The sequence below is a fragment of the Sapajus apella genome, unplaced genomic scaffold (assembly GCF_009761245.1).
Source record: "Sapajus apella isolate SASKATOON/1434 unplaced genomic scaffold, GSC_monkey_1.0 scaffold73, whole genome shotgun sequence".
Classification (NCBI taxonomy): domain Eukaryota; kingdom Metazoa; phylum Chordata; class Mammalia; order Primates; family Cebidae; genus Sapajus; species Sapajus apella.
This window is the reverse complement of record NW_022437013.1, coordinates 1,632,530-1,641,972: the sequence shown is the minus strand read 5'-3', so window position 1 is coordinate 1,641,972 and position 9,443 is coordinate 1,632,530.

Genomic DNA, 9,443 nt, shown 5'->3' with positions numbered 1-9,443 from the left:
TTTGGCACTATTCCCATGGCAGCTTTTGTTTTCCTTTTCTACTGTGGCTTTTAATCTTCCATCTGGGCTTTGAACATAGACAGTTAGCTGAGACCTTAGAAAATATGAGAAACTGAGACTTTAGAAAATATGGCCTGACACATGTGAGCTGCACTCCATTTGCAGCTAGCAAAGCTTTCTTTGACCATTTGTAAATCAGGTCATCTGCCTTTTTGTTGTTGATTTGTAAGAGTTTACTATATATTTTGGACGCAGCTCCCTTATCAAATATATAACTGACAAATATTTTCTTCCATTCTGTGGGTGGTCTTTTCACTTTTTTGATGGTGGTTCTTTGAAGCACAAAAGTTTTTTATTCTGATAAACTCTAATTTATCATTTTTTTTGTTTTGTTACTTACGTTTTTGGTGTCATTTCTAGGAATTCATTGCCAAATCCCAGGAAGATTTTCACTTACATTTTCTTTTAGGAGTTTATAGTTTGAACTCTTACATTTAGATATATGATCCATTTTTAGTTAATTTTATATGGTATAAGGTGTCCAATTCCTTCTTTTGAATGTGAATACCTGGTTGTTCCCTAACTATTTACTGAACACACTATTTTGTTTCCCTTTGATTTTCTTGGTATCCTTGTCAAAATTCAGTTAGCCATAAATGTTTGAATTTATATCTAGATTTTAAAATTATACTCCATTGATCTTATGTCTATCCTTATGACAGTACCACACTGTACTCATTACTGTTGCTTTGTGGTAAGTTTGGAAATCAGGAAATGTGAGTCCACGTTTGTCTACTGTTTTTTCGTTCTTGTTGTTTGTTTTTCCCAAGGTAGTTTAGCTGTTCTTTTTTTTTTTTTTTTTGAGACAGAGATTCGCTCTTGTTGCCCAGGCTGGAGTGCAATGGCACAATCTTGGCTCATCACAACCTCCACCTCCCAGGTTCAAGCGATTCTCCTGCCTCAGCCTCCCAAGTAGCTGGGATCCACAGGCATGCGCCACCATGCCTGGCTAATTTTTGTATTTTTAGTAGAGACAAGGTTTCTCCATTTTGGTCAGGCTGGTCTCAAACTCCTGACCTCAGGTGATCCGCCCACCTCAGCATCCCAAAATGCTGGGATTACAGGCATGAGCCACTGCACAGGACCAATAGTTTGGCTATTCTTGATCCCTTGCATTTCCATACAAATTTTCAGATCAGCTTAGCACTTTCTGCAAAATGGTTTGCTGGTATTTTGATAGTTATTGCTTTGAATCTAAATGAATTTAGGAATTATTGCCATCATAATGTCTTTCACCATGTGAACATGTAAGTTTTTTACACTTATGTTTGTAAATTTTTAGTGTACCAGACTTAAACTATTAACCAAGATTAATAGTTTAAACAAGGAAGTGAAAGTCTGGTACACTAAAAATTATTATTAAATTATTAACCAATTCTTAAGCATGCTATATCTTCTGATTCTTTACTAAGGGGAATGATTGTCTTCATTTCATTATTTATTAATAGTACATAGACATGTAATCTATGTTTATATATTGATCTTTATATCCCTAAGCTCATTTATTAGTTCTAAATATTTTTCTAGTGTACTCCTTCAGCTGTCACACGCGTGTGTGTGTGTGTGTGTGTGTGTGTGTAAAATCATGTTATCTGCAAAAAAAAGTTTTTTCTTTTTACTTCCCAATATTAAAATGGACTTTACTTCTTTTAATTACCTGGTTGCTAGTGAAAACACCTTTATTTCTTTTTAATTGTTCACAATGGTTATTTGTAGATAGCCTTTATAAGGTTGAGGAGGCTCCCTTTTATGACTAATTTGTTGAGTGGTTTTATTATGAAACATAATTAAATTTTTTTCACAGGTTTTTTTTTTTTGGTGTCTTTTGAAAAACATTATGTAGTTCTTGTGATATTTTTTCTGGTTTTGTTATCTGAGTAATATTGGCCACATAGAATGAGTTAGAACGGCTCTTTTTCTTCTGTTACTTATAAAAATATGTGAGTATTTCTGCTCATTCTTTTTTTAATGTTTGCCCAAACTAATCAGTGAAGCAAGCCAGCTGGACCTGGATTTTCTTTGTGAGAAGTGTTCTTGTTACTAATTCCATCTCTTTACTTCTTATAAACCTATTTGTATTTTTTATTTCTTTCTGAATCAGTTTCAGAAGTTTGCATCTTTCTGAAAATGTATCCATTTTATCCAGGGTATCTAATTTTTGGGTGTATAATTGTTCCTAGTATTATTTTATTATAATTTTTTCTGTCAGGCTAGTAATGACATCTTCTCTTACATTCCTCATTTTAGTAATTTGAGTTGCCTTTTACATGATCAATGTGCTAGAGTTTTTAATTTTCTTTATCTTTTCAAAGAATCAACTATCAGTTTTCTTGATTTCTTTTTGTGCTCTGAAATTTATTTATGTTCTGATCTTTTCATTTGCTTCCTTTTGCTTGTTTTGTATTTAGCATGTTCTTCTTTTCCTAATTTTTTTTAAGGTGAAGTGTTAATTGATATGAGAGCTGTCTTCTTTTCTTAACATAGGCATTTAATAGCTACGGATTTCACTTTAAGCACTGCTTTAGCTGTGTGCATAGTATACTATGTTTTCATTTCCTTCTTCTCAAAGTATTTCCTAATTTCCTTTGTGATTTCTTCCTTTCCCATTGGTTATTTAGAAGTGTGTTTAATTTTCACATACTTGTAAATTTCCCAAATGTCCTTCTGTTGTTGATTTCTAAATTTTGTTCCGTTTTGGCTGGAGAGTATAATTTGCATTATTTCAATACTATTAAATTTGCTGAGACTTGTTTTATGGCCTAGCATAAGTGTTAGTGTCAGGATGAAGTTATATATGGGCTTGAGAATCATATGTATTTTGCTGTTTTGAGTGTAATATTCTATATATGTGTTTAGTCTAGTTTATTTATAGTGGTGTCCAAATCTTATTTTTTCCTTGTTAATCTTGTGTCTAGTTGTTCTTTTCATTATTGAAAGTAGTGTTGCCGGGCACGGTGGCTCAAGCCTGTAATCCCAGCACTTTGGGAGGCCGAGGCGGGTGGATCACGAGGTCAAGAGATCGAGACCATCCTGGTCAACATGGTGAAACCCCGTCTCTACTAAAAATACAAAAAATTAGCTGGGCATGGTGGCACGTGTCTGTAGTCCCAGCTACTCTGGAGGCTGAGGCAGGAGAATTGCCTGAACCCGGGAGACGGAGGTTGCGGTGAGCCGAGATCGCGCCATTGCACTCCAGCCTGGGTAACAAGAGCGAAACTCCGTCTCAAAAAAAAAAAAAAAAAAAAAAAAAAAAAAAAGAAAGTAGTGTTGAAGTCTCCAGTGATTATTGTTCAATTGCCAACGTTGCTCTTCAATCCAGACAGATTTTGCTTCATGTATTTGGGGCTTTGTTGCTACCTGCACGTATATTTGTAATTGTTATGGTTTTCAAGTGGATTTATCCTTTTATCATTATAGAATATCCTTCTTTTTCTCTAGAAATATTCTTTGCACTAGTCTATTGTGTTCAATTGTAATATAGCTACTCCAGTTCTGTTTGGTTACTGTTTGCATTATATATATTTTCCATACTTTTGCTTTAAATTCATGTGTGTTTTTAAATATAAAGTGTTTCTCTAGTAGATAGCCTGAAGTATGATCCTGAATTATGTTTTATGTATTCTGTTAATCTCTACCTTTGAAGCATCCACTTTGCTATTTGTTTTCCACTTACCTCTTTTTCTTTCCTCTATTTCTGCATTATTGCCTTAGAATTTTTGGCATTTCTAAACTTTTAATTTTATAATCAATTGACAATTTGTGATTGTATATATTTATGTCTATGGGGTAACCTTGTCTTATGTAAAATAGACATTTTCAAATGTACCATTTTAATTTCCTTTTTATTTCTTTTACCATTTTTTTAGTTATTTTCTTTATGGTTCCCCTTGGGATGACAGTTAATATCGTATCTTAAAAAGAACTTGTGTAGATTAATACCAACTTACTTTCATTAGTATCCAAAAGTGTAGCTCTAATCTAACTTTGTTTTTTTCACCCTTCTTTGTGTTATTTATTGACATAGAAATTACATTGTACCTTGGAAGCCTATCAATAGTTTTATAACTATTGTTTCATGTAGTTGTCTTTTAAGTCAGGAGAATAAAATAGTTACAAACAGAAATATATTGTTTCTGTATTTTATACTCATCTATGCAGTTACCTTTATTAGTGTTCTTTATTTCTTCATGTGTATTTGAGTTTTTGTCTAGTGAGAAATTTTTTTAGAGTGAAGGACTCCTTTTGGTATTTCTTACAGGGAAGGTCTACTCATTATGTCAGTTACTTTGTTTTGTGTTGTTATTTTTTAAATCTGGGCATGTCTTAGTATCTCTGTTTTTGAAACAGTTTGCTAGAGATAGAATTCTTAGTTGATGGGTTGCTATTTTCACTTCAGCATATACATATATCATCCTACTGCCTTATGCCCTTTAGTTTTCTGATAAGAAGTTAGCCGTTATTGCTATTAAAAAATACCTTGTATGTAGAGCTACATTTCTTTTTTTTTTTTTTTTTTTTTTTTGGGATGGAGTTTCGCTCTTGTTACCCAGGCTGGAGTGCAATGGCGCAATCTCGGCTCACCGCAACCTCCGCCCCCTGGGTTCAGGCAATTCTCCTGCCCCAGCCTCCTGAGTCGCTGGGATTACAGGCACGCGCCACCATGCCCAGCTAATTTTTTGTATTTTTAGTAGAGACGGGGTTTCACCATTTTGACCAGGATGGTCTCGATCTCTTTACCTCGTGATCCACCCGCCTCGGCCTCCCAAAGTGCGGGGATTACAGGCTTGAGCCACCGCGCCCGGCCTGAGCTACATTTCTTTTACTGCTTTCAAGATTCTCTTTCTGTTTTGGCACTTTGTCTACGATGTGTCTGGATGTAGATTACTTTCAGATTATCGTACGGGAAAATTGTTTTGCTACTTGAATATGCAATTTTATGTTTTTTCATCAAAGTTTGTTAGCTTTTAGAAATTATGTCTTCAAATATTCATTCTCTCCTTCCTTTCTCTTCTCCCTCAGGAACTTCAGTTTCTCACATATCTTTGAGACTATATACATTTTCTTTCTTCTTTCTTCTTTCTGTTCTATACTATAATCACAATGAACTACATTCAAGTTTTCCGATTGTTTCCTTGACAGTTGAAATCTGCTGTAGAGCTCCTCTAGCAAATTTTTCATTTCAGCTATTGTGATTTTTAAAATACTGAGTTACTATTTGGTCTTTTTAAAAAATAATTTCTATCTCTTTGTTGACTTTCTTTCGTTAGAAATCATTGCCATACACTCCTTTATTTTTTTAGACTTTTTTTCTTTTTTAGTTCTTTGAACATATTTATAATTGCCAATTTAAAATCTTTAATAAATCTGACATCCTGGCTTCCACCATGACATTTTCTATTGACTTTCTTTTTTTCCTTTGTATGGGTCATTCATTTCTGTTTCTTTGTATGTCTACTTTTTCTTTAAAATACTTGACATTTTAACTAATAAATCTTGAAATCAGAACTTCTCTCAGGGTTTGGTGGTATTGCTGCTAGCTGTTTTGTTGTTGTTGTTTATATTGTTGTTGTTCCTCATTTGTTACTGACTTTCTTGGACTAATGTTGCAAAGTCTGTTTTTTGTTTTTGTTTTTGTTTTTTGTTTTGAGATGAAGTTTTGCTCTTGTTGCCCAGGCTGGGGTGCAATGGCGCCATCTCAGCTCACCGCAACCTCTGCCTTCTGGGTCCAAGCGATTCTTCTGCCTCAGCCTCCCAAGTAGCTGGGATTACAGGCATGAGCCACCATGACCGGCTAATTTTGTATTTTTAGTAGAGACAGGGTTTTGTTGGCCAAGCTGGTCTTGAACTCCCGACCTTAGGTGATTTGTCTGCCTCAGCCTCCCAAAGTACTGAGATTACAGGCATGAGCCACTGTGTCCAGTCAAAGTCTGTTTTCTTTGATGTATGTAGCCACTGAAGTGTCTCCTTAGTTAGGTTAGTGGTCAGTAAGACAGAGATGTCCTTAAATGTCATGAACCAGTAATTCTCCCAGCCATTGCCAAGAATTTGGTTTTTTTTTTTAGACATACCTTCAATATTCCTGCAATTAACAACTCTGTTAGTCTTACTTGCAGCTTATTCAGAGGTTTAAGATTAGTCAGACTTGAGCAAATAAGGCATTCTGAGGACTTTCTTGAGCCTACAGCCTTTCATACCTGTGTGGCCTTCTAGATTCTCAGACATATGTTGACATTTTCAAAGATTGCTACGAATATCTTTTTCATCAGTTTTTCTTTTTATGTTTTGGTCAGCCTCTTTTAAGTTTTGTTGCCTCAGGTAGCTGCAGTGTTACACAACCACCACTTTTTGTGAGAAAATTTTTTAGGTATAGGCTTATTTGCAAAGAGTGAGCTCTAACTCAGGTCCATTAAAGACAACCCTGAGAATAGAGCTATTTAGAGTTTCCAGACATGTCAGTTACATTTCTCAGGGAATGGGTTTTGTGGAAGAACATGCTTGTTTCTGCTTCCTCCAGTGGTTGCTAAAATGCAAGTTTTCATGGCTACTGCAGTTGTGAAGCTGTTGATTTCAAGACTCTCACAGATCTGGGGAGAGAAGAATAGTAACACAACAGAGAGTTTGCAGTTCTTACAGAAGCTTAGCTGTTTTTCTTGAAGAAATACTCCTTGGAATGTTGCAAGCCTTTGATTAATTTCCAGAGTTTTAGAAACATTGGTTTTGATGATTTTTTCCAAAGTACTAATTGCTTTTCTGGAGAAAAGGATTTGGTAAAGCTGCTAAAGGACTTTTGACAGCTTTGACTTTTTGTTCATATCTGCAGAACATGATGTCTTCTACAATAAATTAATACATTCTTCTAATAAATCATTTTTACACAACGTGAAGACAACATTTCAGTAGTTGAATATTTGGGGACATAAACAAAACTGTTATATCAAAAGTACAGCCTCATTTAATGTTTATTTTTCAGAAAAGTTTTGCTGCCTCCATAGATAGCATGTCTTTGGGAAATATAATCCCATGAGAATTTTGGTAGTGATAGTTCTCATTTCACTCCCTCCCCTCAGTACACATAAACATTTATTCTTCTTCTCTGGATATTAGCCTACAAGGCTAATTTTATTGCAAGGCTCTGTGGCATACTATGCTTCTATTTCAAATGGTATAGACAGTTACAGAATGTTTATAATAGTCTACTTGAAATCTGAATGACATATATTACAAATACAGCTGTTACGCATTCAGCATTCTTCAGACCAGATGGGTCTAACATGGAGGATCCCAGAAAGTCAGAAAGATCACCATTCTCAGATTTATTTCAGTTTGTGTCTTTTCCAAGGAAGTTTCAACTTAGTGTCTTCGAAAGTAATTGAAGAGTAATTCTCAGGTTTTGTCTCTGAGTGAGGTGTTCCAGTCTCACATTTTGTAGTACTAATTTCCTACATTAGGAATGGTCATTACATTTTCAAGTGATGCCTGCAAATTTAAAAATTAGAGTTTTGGCCGGGCGCGGTGGCTCACTCCTGTAATCCCAGCACTTTGGGAGGCCGAGGCGGGTGGATCACGAGGTCAAGAGATCGAAACCATCCTGGTCAACATGGTGAAACCCTGTCTCCACTAAAAATACAAAAAATTAGCTGGGCATGGTGGCGCGTGCCTGTAATCCCAGCTACTCGGGAGGCTGAGGCAGGAGAATTGCCTGAACCCAGGAGGCCGAGGTTGCGGTGAGCCGAGATCGTGCCATTGCACTCCAGCCTGGGCAACAAGAGCGAAACTCCGTCTCAAAAAAAAAAAAAATTAGAGTTTTAAAAATCTATCTATTCCAGAGTCCGAATACCTTGGTATTTGGAGCAACATGAAAGAAATACTATCTTGCCTGTAACAAACAGATTTTTCAGTTTAGGTTCTGCATCTCTTGCCCTTTAGGTAGTTCATTGAGCTGTTCCAAGTTTACCATTGGTTAAATAGAGTACAAGAAAATAGCATTCATTAAAATTTGCTTAATCCAAGGAAACTTGCCTGAGAATGATCTTTAACAGAGCCATTGTTGTACTTCAAGTTACATTTGAATATTCAAATGTAAAATGTAAAAAGCAAAAGTGTCACAGACACACTTCTTGGGATGTCTGGGAAGTTACTTAAACCCATAAGGCCTCATTCAGCTGCATAAAAGGTACAATGACATAAATCTCAAGGTCTTGGTTACTTATGAATAGCTTTACCAAATGGCCGGGGAGTTGACAGGCTTAAGTGTACATTGTTTGAAACTGTGTATATTTTTCTATGATTTTTAGTAGTTACCCATAAAAACAATGTTATTTAAATACCATTACTCTTAATGATTGCTGCAACAGTAATTTTCAAAGAAGAGTATTATCTGGCATATCTGGGTGATATTTTTCATTGTCCAATGACTAGGATACCATATTAGCAACCCATGAATATTATTCAGAGATGCCAAAAAGTCCCGTGTAACAAAGACTTGTCACACTCAAAATTTTAATATGGTCCCCTTTATGAAACTGTGAGAAATGGAATTGTACTCTAGTCATAATAAGTAATATCCTATGATGATGATGCACTTTTTTCGTAGTTGCATTCCTCAAAATGAAATCCATTGTAACGTCAGAATTCTTTATGAGTGCTGCATTATGGCTCACTTCACGCTTAAAAACAAACGTGAGGATTTCAGAGCTGAATCAATGTTAGACTTTCAAAAAATGATTGTATCATGTAGGTATCTACTTAGTAGCTCCATCTTAAAAGCTATGGATGCCCTTTTTATAAATTTACTACTTGCCTATGGAAAGGATTCTACTATTAAATTAAGAGTTAGGTCTAAGATGGAACAAGTGTGACCGTTTAGCATTTAAGTCTAGTTGCATTTCTGCATTGATGCAGGCAGACCTTTCTTTGTCCAGATCTAGGGAAGATTAATTGAGATCCTGACACTTTTAAAGGTCTGAAATAAATGGAAAACGTATTCTCCCGGAGGGCTGCTACCAGTGAGGTTTCATCTACATAACAAGACCACCTTTGCTAGCCAGATCTCCTCTTCTTCCCTTAACCCGTCTTGCCACTATCACCTAATTTACCAACATAACTGTTCTGAGCCCCTATTTTTTTTTCTCTAACCTCAAGATGGTATTTAAGCTTCCGTATCCCATTGCAGAGTTGGTGTAATTACTTTGTGATTCTTCCCTGTACATGATAATAAATTTGTATGCTTTTCTTCCTATTAATATGCCTTTCTAACAATTTTATTTATTTATAAAGACAGGATCTCACTATGTTGCCCAGGCTCAATTACAGTGGCTATTCACGGGTACCATCTCACCACTGATTAGCAAGGGAGTTTTCAACTGCTCCACTTACAACCTGGG